Raw genomic sequence first — 14,012 nt, 5'->3', positions numbered from 1 at the left:
CACAGGGCTCGAGCTCTTATTTTTCACTGGGAAGCAATAACAGGCCATGGTGCTGGGAAACGAGTGGTGTGTGGCTCCTCCTCCAGGCCCCTAGGGGGGCTTTCAAAAGCGATTTGGCAGCAGGAAACAGAAAACCAGTTTGAGCACCATGCGGGGGTGAAGTGCGGCAGGAGGGAAAGGACACAGCAGTTTTGTAAGTCATTTGGCAGTGCTTTGTGAGAGTGTCGGGACCGGAGCCAGGCTGACAGATCTGTGCGTTTATCCGATCTGTGTAATGGGGCTGTAAGGCCACTGTACAAATTGGCTCACAGACATCGCCTGAGAGAACCACATCTATCAAATCCATAAGGAAAAGACTGAGAGCAGGGGTCTGGGTGGGAGGGGGTCATTGGTAATCAGGCTCATTAGCTGCTGTGATGTTTAAAGGAGCAGAAGGGGGTGCAAGGACTCATATCAGATATCCTTGCTTTATGCCCAGATGGGCTTTTCTGTCCCATTGCCCATTGCTCCTGGCTCTTTTTATACTCACTTCTAGATGGGGGAGAAGGGGAAGTGGTACCAGATATTTCCATTCAGTAATGATGAAAAGAGGCAGTTTTGGAGATTTATCACTTGGATAAGTGACCTAAATGGTGAAATTTCTGTACACTTTCCTCCCTTTTTAATGGCATATTGCTCTCTTTATGCTTGTTTAATAATTTCTATTCATAACAATATTGACATAAAACTAAACGTAAGTGCTATTTCATGCCAGTCAGGCTATGACAGATTTGGGCATTAAGAGATTAGGGTAATCAAGATTATTTAGGGAAAATGTGTTAGCTATATTTAGTCCTATGGGCCTTTCTTTTTGTAAGGGACTTGGGTCCCATGATACATCGTACATCAACTGAACTTTGCTGACAAATTTAGTAAGGATAGCACAGTAATTTGGCAACTTTGATTTATCACACAGTCCATTGATATTATAGTGCTAGTGGCATGGACAACTTCTGGCTGATTCTTTCAAATTTAAATTTTTTCAGGGAAGAAAGTTACTTATAGCTGGATAGATCTCTGAATATGCATTTATATGCAAGTGAACCTACTGTGTGTATGTGTGAGTAGTTACAAACACTGTTGCACTTCTGGATACATATTCCCTTTAAAGCAAGGACAGCATATACAAACGGAAGTGTAACTGTTCTTTGAAATTCACACTTTTCCTAATTTCACAATGCAATTATTCAGCCAAACAATGTGTACAAAAATGCATATGCAAGGGGAATGTGTGCATAAAAATGGCAATATTGTGATACTAACACACCAAAATGCTTTATATTAGGGTAAATTCCTTGCAAAAAAAATGTTATGATACTCAATAGTGTGTACAAAACTCTGTGTGTGTTAGGAGAAATTCACACCAGTATGCTGATAACTTTTCATGAGGAGTTCCCTTTTTAAAATGGCAATCTGTTGTAGAAAGATGGAGAATTTAAGATTGTAAAACTAAGGGAATTGGGGGGGGGGGGATTAACAGATCCTTCCATCTCTCCCCTTAACCATCTCCACCTCATTACTCATTATTTCTGTTGGAGAAAAAGAACAGAACCCCTTTAATTTGGCTCTATCTTTATCTCCTTGATTAACAAAAAGTTGTGAATGTTACTTAAGCACCGAAAACTGTTCTACCCAAATCAGACAGCATAAGCACCCTGCAGGAGGCTTCCTTTATCCCACCAGGGTGGGGCATTTTGATTACCTATAGGTGCTGCGCCCAGTTCTTCCCTTGATGCAGCTGCCAAAACAGCATATGCAGAGGCCTGTTTGAAAATTGGCAGGAGGGGAAGTGGGTCAGCTGCTACACATGCACACAGGCCAGGTCTTCTGGGTTTATTTGTTCCTCTTACAGATATGCAGCACATAGCGTGGCATCCTATTAAAACACTGATTAGAATTATTGTCAAGCATTTATGATTCTTCATCTAATTAGTGTGCTTTATTGGCTGTAGATTGCCAAGCTACGTTCAAGACGTAAAGCATCTTCTGCACACATAACATAAAAATACAGTATCACTTCCAGTATGGACTCACTGAAATGTTCCAGTTTACGTTTACTGTGGTGTGTATCTGAAGAATTAAGCCATCCTTCTTTACTGCAAACAGTAAATTGCTTCCCTAATTGTTTTCTTTGGGGCAAAATGTTTTCCTAATGTAATTACACGTGTATCCAGGGGACATATGGAGCTGAATTATGAGGTGCGACCTGCCCTCGGTTTTCATTTCTTCTCAAATGCCCCATAACTCTGTTGTAGGTACCTCTTTGGGGATAATACAGTTGTGTAAGTAAAATAGCAAGACAGCAAGTTCAACGCTCTAGATATTTCACAGAGTGTACAAGTCTACTTTTTTCTTCTTCTTCCTTTTAAGATACTTTTTATCTGCTTTCTGGTCTCCCTTGGACATGGAAAGCGTTTGGATGCGGTAAAGCAGGGATGGCTAGCCTGTGGATTGTATACAACCCCCAGGAAGCCTCTACGTACCTCCTGAAGCCCACCTCTAAAAGGGCACATTTCTGTGCTCCCACAGTTAGCCAGGTGCCCTGGTCTGTGTTTTACTTGCATTTGATTTGTTTTGAGGGAGAACTGACCCCCCCATCACTTTGCAATACAGTGGTACCTCGGGTTAAGAACTTAATTCGTTCCAGAGGTCCGTTCTTAACCTGAAACCGTTCTTAACCTGAGGTACCACTTTAGCTAATGGGGCCTCCTGTTACCGCTGCGCCGCCGGAGCACAATTTCTGTTCTCAACCAGAAGCAAAGTTCTTAACCTGAGGTAATATTTCTGGGTTAGTGGAGTCTGTAACCTGAGGCATATGTAACCTGAAGCAACCCAATTTACCACTGTACAGTGGTACCTCTGATTACAAACTTAATTCGTTCCAGAGGTCCGTGCTTAACCTGAAACCGTTCTTAAGCTGACGTACCACTTTAACTAATGGGCCTCCCGCCGCCGCCGCTGCACAATCTCTGTTCTCATCCTGGGGCAAAGTTCTTAACCCGAGGTACTACTTCCGGGTTAGCAGAGTCTGTAACCCGAAGTGTTTGCAATCTGAGGTACCACTGTACTGTCATGGAAATAAGGAGGTGAGTCTTCCCTCCTCTAGGCTCATCTACACCATGAGTTCTTGGTGGACACTGGGAACAGATACTGGCTGCCCATAGAACAACCACCCGTGCTGAGCAGTAGCCACTTGCTTATCATCATCTGAAGAGTTCACAAAAGCCCTGTGAAGGAGATGGTTTAGATCTTCCTCTCCACCCTCTTTTCTCATTGTATTTCAGGCGTTAACATAAAGGAGCAAAGCTGCTCTGCTGGTGCTCCCTAGGTTTCTTTTTTCCAGCTCTATTGGCCTCCCATTCAAACATTAAGCAGATGGTAATGATATGCCATGGGTGCAATAGGTAAAGCTAATGGTAGTTTCCCTTGTGTTATTTTTATTTCAGTTGAAAATAGCTTATGCGCCAAAAGGAAATCAGAGGTTCTTGTTCTATACCCTTTAGAGTATAGTATTGTAGGAAGCAGATGGTCCTTTATGAATCTATATAGCACATCAAGAGATGCCCCCTAAAACTATTACTAGGAATATGATTTATACTGTATTCTTTTCTCTTTAAGCATATAAATGGTAAAACAGTGTTTACATGCAGGAGCTGTATTTGTCTTTCCAGGCCTCTCCTCTAAATGTTATTTACTGTGTCTTCCAGGAGAAGCACACTCACATAAGAGATCTTTTTGCCACACATTAATAAGTATTATCTCTTAATTCTTCGGTTGCCACTTAATTAAATTGTCGCCTCTTGTTTTGTTTCTGATACAGACTGATAACTGCTTTGCTGTAGGCTCAGGAAAGTATTAAAGTGCTTTACGTTGCTGGCCTGACATAAAATGCCATGCAAAAAATTAATTCTAATTTTTTTTCCGAAAGAAAAGTCTAAGAAAGTAAACAGCTATTATTGTTCACATTGGAAATAAACTTCCTTCCATAAAGTTAATTTTCATAATTGTAAATGAAGCAAAATCTCTATCCTAGGGGGTATCAGAGTAGAGGAGCACTATCCAACATTCCATGGCTGCCAATAAACTAAGGCTGAATCCTAAAACTTACCAGGCATCCTCCAGTGACTTTAATTGATGCAGGATACGACTCTTGATCTCCAGCAGCAGTGCCAGGCAATCATATGAGGAAATAGTAAGAGCCAAGCTGCCATCTGCACATTATACTTCTCTGTCCGCTGTAGCAGGAGAACAGCCTTCCTGGGTTCGGCCAATGGTCCTTTTAGCCCAGAGCCACCCTCCTGACAATAGCAGCCCACTCCATATGCCATAGTGGAAATTTTAAGCGGAGCAGAGCAATCATGCCAACTTTCCAGCAGGCTAAGATTTAAGGATTGCCCAAGCGATGAGGTTCATCCTCTGGCCATTTGAGTTTGCAGTTTGTGCATGTTCTCGGGTTCCATTCCTAGCTGTATTATTATTAAAAACTGTTTACATTATATGATATATTGTTATACAATACCCCAACAAGAATGGACATATCTCTTGTTTTTCAGTGGTTAGTTCTCTCTTTGAACAGCCCTCAAAACACAGTCTTCTATTTGAAGGGCTGCCCAGTCCAAGTCTAGTTTAAAGATAACCATCAGAAGGGAAAAAGAGCAGAGGCTTTAAGGTTGCCGAACAACAGTTTGCCACCTAGACTTCAGACTGAACAGGCACATGTGTCACAGTCTCAAAGTCTCCCCCAATATGGAGTGATGCACTGTATTTCTTGTTACTTGATAGTTGTTATTTCAGAATTTGTATATGCAGATTTTATGCAAATCAGTGTCACATTTCTCCCCCTCCCCTTTTTTGGGTGAAACAGTTCTTCTCTTTTGGTGATTTTGGCCACCCTAACTCCAGGTCAATATACCGTGGGAGGAGACTGCACTGTTTGTTTATAAAGCGTTCTACTTCTTTCATAGTGTCTGGGATAGGATGGACTAGAAGTCCAAAAAATAAAGCAAATAGTTAATCAGATGTTGTTTAGTTAGTTTTGTGTGAAAATAGGGGGCAAATCATCTTCATTCTTAAGAATTCCAAATCCAAGTTTGGCTTATTTCTTTGAACCGATGCTACTAATTCTTGTGGAGTCCATAAAGCATTCCTAAAGTGTGGGCTACATGGACATTGATTTAAGTCAGCACGATTGCTCCAAAGCTAAAAGAAATCTGGTTCCTAGATCAGATTTTTAACTTGGCCAGCTATCAGATCCCTCTTTTTTCAACTTATTTTCTGCATCCATAAAATAGGAATAATACCTGCAGTGTTACTATTCTCTAATATTGTATGCAGTATTAATATTGTGCACAGTGTTAGAGGAGAAGATCCTCAAAAGGTATTGAGGTATTCTGAAAAAGCTATGGCACTCTTTTTGAGCTGCTTTGAAAAGCCCCGTGACAGTCCCAGAGATTATATTGCAGAACCTTTGCTGAAATGCAGAAACCCGTTCGTTATACCTTAGCAAATTGTTTTTAAGTCTGGGGCTCTGATGCAGCAGGGGTGCTTCCTGATTAGTTAAGGCATTGTTCAAGCTTTCACCCTGTGGACCATCCAAGTCTGTAAACATCCTGTCATTGCAGTGCTTCCCACTACTATGCTGACTTTACAGTTTTGGCAACAGGGTTGGCTCCATCAGGAATTGAAGTTTGCAGAACTTGGAATCAGGTCACAGAGCTAAAGCTCTAGCTTTCTGGCTTATATATGCTGGAATAGTAAGGTGCAAGTCAAGTGTAAACACCATGCTATCAACCTTTCAGGAAGATCTCATTGTGTGTGTTTCCCCAATGCATCTAAACAAAAACCTCTATCTGTACCTTTCCGTAGCTGCTAATCTCATCCTCACCAAGAAGAATAAAGAAAAAGGATAAAATTGCCATGGTATGAATAAAGGTGTTGATTTCTTATGATGTACTAAAAATGTAAGGGTCTTTGGAACAAACATGTCCTGAAACTCCATACAAGATATCTAACAGAGCCACTTCAGAGCAGTAACAACGTAAGAGCATTATATTTAGAAACAGGAGCATTGCAAATAAAGTTCCAAAATAACACCCCAGAGCAGCAACCCTGAGATAATTAAGGTAAAGCGATTTTCTATTTAGAAAGCCATTTTAACTGCTGGTTGCTTCAGCCTTCCAGTTTGCAGTAGAAGATCTATTGCGCACAATATGTTCATGGTGTCATGGTTTTGTTCTTTGCAGTCTTACAGAATGAGACTTGAGCTTTGGAGACTTTTAAAATATTCACTGTGGGGGTGGAGTTTATAGGCTCCACACAAAATCTGGCTTCAGGGGATTATTATTATTAAAAAAACAAAAAACCACAACTGACCTGTGTGGCAAAGATGATGGAGAGCTTTCGACATACCAAAGCTAAACTGCCATGCCATGCCATTCAGGTAATAAGCACCAGTACTGAATGCTGGAAAATGCCTTCACTGGCTGCCTATCTCCCACAAGGAGTATCATTTGTGGTCCTGGTCCTGAGTGCTCATGTTCTACTCTTCACCCCATCTCCCTCATAGAGTCTTGACACTCTTAGAACCACTACTTACGTATGCAGAGATGCCATTCTTGGTATCTTCTTCCCTTCACAAGGAATGTATGGAAACTGCCTCATTCAAAGCATCATAGGGGTTGGTTTGTATCTTCATCAAGCCAAATATTGCCTTTTTATGGTGTGTGTTCCTCCCCATCATGTGTACAATGATATGAGTGACTCAGATATCCTGTGTGTACCCTTGATTCAAGTGGAAGGCTTGTCCAAATTGTGCCTCTGTGCTAGCCTTACTCAACCTGTTGCCCTCCCTATGTTTTAGACTACAAGTGCAAGACGTGATGGGATTTGTTGTCCAAAATATTTGGAGGGCACCAGGTTGAAGGAGGCTTTGTACATATGGCAGGACTCAGCTTTGGCATCTTTCTTCTGGAATATATGAAATAAGAATGGATGAAAATGCCCTAAAAGAGTGAGTACAGGATGTGCTTTCTTCATTTGAGCTTGAGTGTAGAGCAGTGTGCTGTGCCCTATTGTCTGGTGGTGGAAGGTGCACATCTGTTCCGTCAAACAGAGGGTGGACTTGGCTGGGTGAGCTTATGAACAGGTGCAGAGGATGGAAACATATCCAAAGGTCACCCATTTTGGAAAAAACAAAGCCATTTATCTACCAATCTCTCCCTCAGCACCATCTCAGCCATAGTAAGCTACAGTAAGTCAGAAGGTGCACTGTGGAGGGGGACAAGAAAGCTTCAGGCATACACCGCAGGAAAGAAAAGCCGAACCCTATACATCAGTGTACCCTAGCCTTAAGGGTCATTTCATACGTCATGAAGTAGCACTATAGATTGAGATTCATCATGTATTTATTGGCCCAAAACATTTATTCTCTCTGTGTAAGGTCACATGTAAAGTAACACATGGGGGGGGGACTTAAACCCCTCTGTGAACCACAAACATATATGTAAAAAGTTTTTTTTCCTGGTTTGTTTGTTTTTAAATTATGCATTTTCTACCTTTGAAGGGTTTAAAACTTGTTTTTAAATTATGCATTTTCTACCTTTGAAGGTGTAATGAGTATGGGTTGCTCGTGCGTAAGTTGCCGCCTCTCCTGGCTTTGTTGCCTTGTTAAACCTTTCAGTCTGGACAGCCCTTCACTTCGTGGCTGCCTCAGTCGCTAGCAGAATCCGTCAGTGGGCGTTTCTTAAACCTTTTCCAACATAAAAGTTGTTTGACACCCAGTCTCCTCCTACTCTCTCTGCGCGGAAGTCTTCTGCGCAGGGAGGGCGTGGGTAGCGGAGGACCCGTACTCTCCCCGCTGGTGTCCGGTGAAGAGTCTGGGAGTCCTCTCGCCGATTCCCTCATCTGCCCCTCCTTATTCCTGGTGTTGCGCTGAATTGCTTCCCCATCTGCTGAGCTGCCTCTCTCCCTGCTGGGCCCTTCTCCAGCATCATTTGAGAGCCTTCCCTCCGCCTCTAGCTCCGATGTCAGTTCCCTGACAGAAGGGTTTAAAGACTTCTGGGTCAGCGCCATCGGTGAATGGCGGAGTTCCTCCGGCCGGAGGAACGGGCTCCGTGGAAACTGGGTCTTCCCGCCACGGCGAAGGTGGGGACCCACTAGAAATCCCAGGCAGAGGAAGCCTGGGAACGTGGGGTTCGGCAGGGCACCAGGAGCGCCCCCCCTACTCACCGGGAACCCCATTTTGGGGTGCCGGAGCGAAGTGGGGTGAGCGGCGCGATGCTGGAACTGATTGCTACTTTCACGGAGTGAAGTCGCACAGCCATTGCCGGAGAGCGCTGACTTTTTCCTGTGGACAATTGGATTTAAAACAAGTACCCGTGAGTAGAAACAGAAAATTGGATCAAGAAATTTCTTAATTTGGCACCGAAGCGGGAAGGTTCAAAACAGGAAGTCCGCCTTCCGCTTTTTGTATATAGACTAAAGCAAAAACCTTGTAAGCTAAAGCCTGGAAAGCCGTTAAAAAAGTCTAAATTTCCTTCATTTATAATTACTGAAACCCCCTTGGAAGCAGGAGAAAAGGGGGGGGACTTTGTTTAACCCCTGCAGGAGAGGGAGTGAAGAAGGATAAGTTTCCACCGTCTCTAACCTGGGAACGGGGTGTCAGAGACAGAAATAGTTGACAGAAATTCACATTGACTGTGAATGGAATACTTTGACAGATAGCTAAAGAAGAGAAATAAACTGATTCCAATGTTGCCTTTTGCATTCTAAAGAAGCAAAATATCTGAAAAATATCTGAAAAATGAAAGTAATTTTTCTTTTGTTGGACTTGCCTTAAAAAAAAATGGATACAAATAGAAATTGTCTCCTCTAGAGGGAGCTTGTTAAATTGTTGCTGCAGTCTACTTGAGGACTCTACAGCTGTGAGATTAAGATCGTGGGACCAGTCTTTTCTGACCTTGACTAAAGATGAGCTGGGAGGAAGATTGGGTGCTTGCTTTATGCAAGACAAGTGCCTTGCTGGAACAGATGCACGAGAAGATGGATTTGATGAATGAGAAAATGGACTTGAGGACTGTTGTGGTTAATAACTGTGGACAAACAGGGAACATTGATACAGAAACTATTCAGGGACCAACTCATGAACCTGTATTGACCGGGCAAGTGCAGAAGATAATGGAGGAGGACGCGGTTGCACCTCAAATAATACAAATGGAGAGACCTGAGGCCCTACAGGAGTATAACCCGCTGTCATTGAAGATTGAAGTTGGAGCGGGCCAGGGGGAGTCTGGAGCTGAGGAGGTTCCTAACTTTGGAGAGACCTTGAAATATGCTTTTAAATACTTTTTGGATTACATTGATGACTGGGGAGTGGGACTGTGGGGAATGGGCGGGTTTGATGAAGGGAGATGGAGACAATTTTGGGTTGGAATCCCCCAGAGACCTACTCCTCAATGAGAAAGGAAAGAAATTAAGAAAGAGACCAACAAAAGACAAGGAAAAGGGCAAGTATAAACAAGAAGAAGAAGATCTGCAGAAGAGACATGGAAGAGACTTAAGGGCCTCGGACATAAGACTTCCAGGTTGATGGACTAGATGGAATGGACAGTAAGGACTGACACGACCCGAGACCAGGAAGAAGAGACGCTGGATGAAGATTGGAAGAAAATTTATAAAGAAAATTTTTTATTTAGGGAATTAGCCTAAACTTAATGAATATTAGGGAAAATGTTGGAATGAAACTATATGACTCTAGCAGAAATGATATCAGGAGTTATGTATATTTGAGTATTAAGATTCAAGCTTTAAGGTATTTTATGGTAAGATAAGGTTGGAAAGGATTTGTTGAGCTAATTATTAGGTTAAATTGTTAAGATAAATTATTTAACAAAAATTGAGAAAGATGGAAAGAATTTGCTGAAATAACTAATTAAACTAGAATACAAAAAGGGAGGTGTGAGGAGGTCAATGAAACAAGCAAATGGAAGTTAAAGATATGTAATTTGGGATTTGTGTCTTTTTTTCTTCTTCTTTTTTTCTTTTTGCTGTATTGCTGTATTGGTTTTTATGTTTTGCGTTTTTTCTTCTTTTTTATGTATTGTAGTGTTGTTTTTTATTTTGTCTTTTTTTTCTATAATTCTGAAACTATTAATAAATATTATTTTTTTTTAAAATAATAAAACTGGGGTGTGTATTTACATTTATATTATGTTTGGTTATGTTACCCTAACAATTCCCCCCTCCACATCTCTATAAATAAATATAATAGAGGCTTATGTCATGTGAAATTACTGTTAAAGCGGGAAGAATATTGCAAACTGTGTCCTCCAGGTATATAACTGAAGTGTAGCGAGTTAAATGAATGTGCCTTAGGTAACACAAGGGCATAACAGAGGCCCTCAGAGCCCAAGTTGCTCACCCTTCCTATTTTATAGATTGTACTTTAAAAAGAGAACCCTTCCTTGGTTTTCATTTAAAATTGCCTTTATCAAATTGCCTGGGTTTCTTTATCTAGTCTGCTATGCTTTGATGTTTGGCTTGTTTACACCATTCTGGTTCAGAGGATCGAGCCATCAAAGGGAGCCAGGCTGAATTTTTAAAATGTCAGCCAGGAAGCCAAGTTTTATCGCTGCCAGTTCTCCAAGAGCACTTCATAATTTTTAATTTCTCCTTCCTCCAGGTGGGTACAGTCTAATGCTAACAATATGAGAGGGCGCATATCCAGCTGTGCAGCGTGCAGCCCCTTAGTACCAGGCGGTACTGCTATTAGGCTGGCGGTGTGCACTCCTTATCCAACCATCATTATCTGCTCTCCTGTTGTTTTGATTTTCACTTGAGTGGGGTGCACCTGCTGCAACCTTCATTTCCATTGGGCCAAAAGTCTTGAGACCTTGAGACAGGTGCAAGATTAACCTTTGCCTTCTCTGTAATTATAACAGCAAATGGAAGTGGGTTTTAAAAAAAAACCACTAAAAAAAATGGGGAGGGAACATTGGCTTGAAACTGAAAACAGCCAGCCTGCCTCACAGTAGGGAGAACATGCATTTCCTAGCAAGCAAGCTGCTCTTCTGTAAAGCAAGCAAGCAAGCAAGGGCATTTGCTTCCAGGCAGCAGGTGCACACGCCAGGTGCAGGTGAGGATGGATGGATGGAGGGGCATGTTGAGCTCTGTGTGCATACTTCCATGAGATCCTTGGCCAACTATCCATGCCGCATCCATTTTCCTAGGAACACCGCTTTAATTTATTGAAGTTTAGCTGCCTCATGCAGTCATGAACTGGGGGAGAATTGTTACAGAACTTTGAAGCCTTGGGGAAAATGCCCTGTAACTTCTCTCTCTCTCGGCCCCCTTTGTACAGTAGGTGCGGGAAGAGTCTTGGTTGGTGTTCTTTGCACACATAGTGCTGTGGAATGTTAAACAGAGAAACTGCAGGGTAATTTTACTCTAACGTGAAGGAAACTGCACAGAGGTGGGAGGTGGGGCAGAAGAGCTCTGGCATGTGATGCTTAGCATTCTAAGAGTCTCCTTGCCTTCCTCCTGCACAGGGTTTAAGGCCAAAGGCAGCATGTGTGTCCAGAGGTGCCGACCTGTGCCCAAGATTGAGGGGCTCCAGCGCGTATTGCACTTGTGTGACACCACATCATTGGGAGGAGGCCCAGTGTGGTGTGGCTTCAATGGCTGGCAGCTCTTCCTCTTTCATGCTTAGGGGAAACCAGCCACTGAAGCCACACCGTACTTGGCTTCCTGTGCCCTCTCCCAACAGATATTGAGGGGGCGAAGATACCTCGGCGCTATAGAGTTGGCACGTGTGTGTGTGTGTGTGTGTGTGTGAGAGAGAGAGAGAGAGAGAGAGAGAATTTGCTTCCTTCTCTTTTAGTTCTGTGACCATCAAGGGGCTTTGCAGTCAAGCCCTCCCAATGGGTTTGTGATTGAATGGTAAAGCTCTCTCACACAACCTTGGCTCAGTGCAGAGCCTTCTGTTGGGCAGAAGGGAAGCAAACACCAAGTCTGCTTCACCTGGGGGTCTTTTGAACCAGTGGGGTAATTCTGACTCCATGCTGTTTTTGGAGCAAGCTTGGAGAGTCTCTGGTGTGGGTAGAGATCAACAACAAAGCTGTTTCCCCTGCTCAGTTCCTCACTTTCCATGTCTGTGTGTACAGAAGGGAGGTTGCAGATAGGAAGATGCTGCAGCAAGCAAGCAAAGCATTTGAGTTGGAAGACGCTCAAAGTGGAGAACAGGAATGGTTAAGTGCAGAGTCTAGAGAAAGCAATTACACTCAGGCTGAGCTTGCCAGCACAGAATCCTTGGAAGCAAGTTTAAATGCTAGCCCAAAAAACATTGGAAGTTCTTGCAAGGAAGCAAAGATTTGTGGGTGGGTTTTTAACATATGCAATGTTAGAATGGGGGGAAGTTGGGTTCACTTGGCTTGCATGCACGCTTGAGTCCTGGAAATCATCATCTTTAGAAATGAATCCCTGGAAGGAAATCAGGGAGAAGAGAGTTCATTGATTGAATCCAACAGGCTGGGCAATGGTCATGTGGCATGTCTGTGTTGTGTTTATGACTCTCTATAAATGTCACAATCCTGGCAGTTTATCACTTAATTTCAGCAGAAAATATTGCATGGCTCCAAGGATTCCCAACATAGAAGAGTTGGAACTCGTCCATGAAAAAGCAAAACAGGGAAACTAGAATGAGCTGTCTCCCCTTAAGCGGAATATGAGATTATTTTGTCACAAATGACATGCATGTAAAACACTATATAATTACAGGTTGCTTGTGGGTGGCTAAAGGAAGCTTATATGCAGATCTTTCTCTTCGCATCCCTGTCAGTGTTTCCATTATGCTTCATATTGGAAATCTGGTTTCTTTCTTCTTTGGACAAAACTTTTTTAAAATTATTACTTTTTTTGTAACTTTTAAAAAAGTGCCTGCTATCCTGGAAAAAAAATCAACGCAATGCAATTTTGATGAAAATCCTTACTGAAATCCCCTGCTCCCAATCATGCCGGAACATCTATTGAAAAACTGAAGAGAAGAGAGGACTAGTTCCCCTTCTTCAAATTAGAAAAGCACAGGTTTTGCAGTATTCCCTTTAACATATTAAATGAGCATCCCTCCTAGTCTTAGAACATCCTAGTAATAGATTGTGTGGAAGATGGTTAGAAACACAGTGTGTACAGATTTGCATTGTTCTTGAGTTTGGCATTCCAACAGGCAATACATAAAACTCAGCTTTTTTATAAATCTGTTGTTTTGCTGTCAGCTTTCTTTCAGGCAAATGACATTAGTTATATATATTAACAGTCCAAAACCATTCGGTTCCAGTCCAGTAGACAAGAAGCGTCTTTTTCCAACCATAAACAATTGACATCTTTGTAGCTATTAACTTCATGATCTGTTATATTTTGTATGCAAGTAAGAAACATATATTTATACATGGCTTGACAGGATTATTAATAAATGTACTTGATAAACAGTAAAATTGTTGGTCTCAAGATGGTCGATAAACGAATTGTCATTGTGAATAAGATTTACTGAGCTGTTTGTTGCATCTGGTTTCATATAATTAATATTGCGTATAGCAACCGGCTGCCAGGGTTTCTTTAGGCCATGATTCCTGCATTGCAGGGATTTGAACTAGATGGCCCTTGGAGTCCCTTCCAACTCTATAACTCTATGTTTCTGTTGCTGTAACCCTTTGCATGCTGTATGCTACCTTCAAATTGTGCCATAATGCAAGATGTGCCAGTCACACACCCCAGATCTGCAGTCTTCTTTTATTGTTCCTTATCCCTTGGCATCTTTCTAATGGACTGGTGTAGGACCATAAACACACTGGTGTCACCACCTGTAGCTCTGTGGTGGAATAACACAGGGCTGGGTAATTCACTACAGTTGCTTTGGAGGTGCTGCAATTATGTTCCCTGTGAAAAACCATGTGTTGGTGAGAGTCTCTTCAACTTACTTCCAC

General features: G+C 42.3%; 1 protein-coding gene across 10 annotated transcripts in view; it reads left to right on the top strand.

Moving 5' to 3' along the window:
- Positions 1-14,012, top strand: part of TSPAN4 (tetraspanin 4) — a 525,920-nt gene that overhangs the window by 417,927 nt on the left and 93,981 nt on the right. The gene's annotated exons all lie outside the window — the stretch shown is intronic.

The sequence above is a fragment of the Podarcis pityusensis genome, assembly GCF_964106645.2.
Source record: "Podarcis pityusensis genome assembly, chromosome: 1".
Taxonomy (NCBI): Eukaryota; Metazoa; Chordata; class Lepidosauria; order Squamata; family Lacertidae; genus Podarcis; species Podarcis pityusensis.
This window is presented reverse-complemented; position numbering and strand designations above follow the sequence as displayed.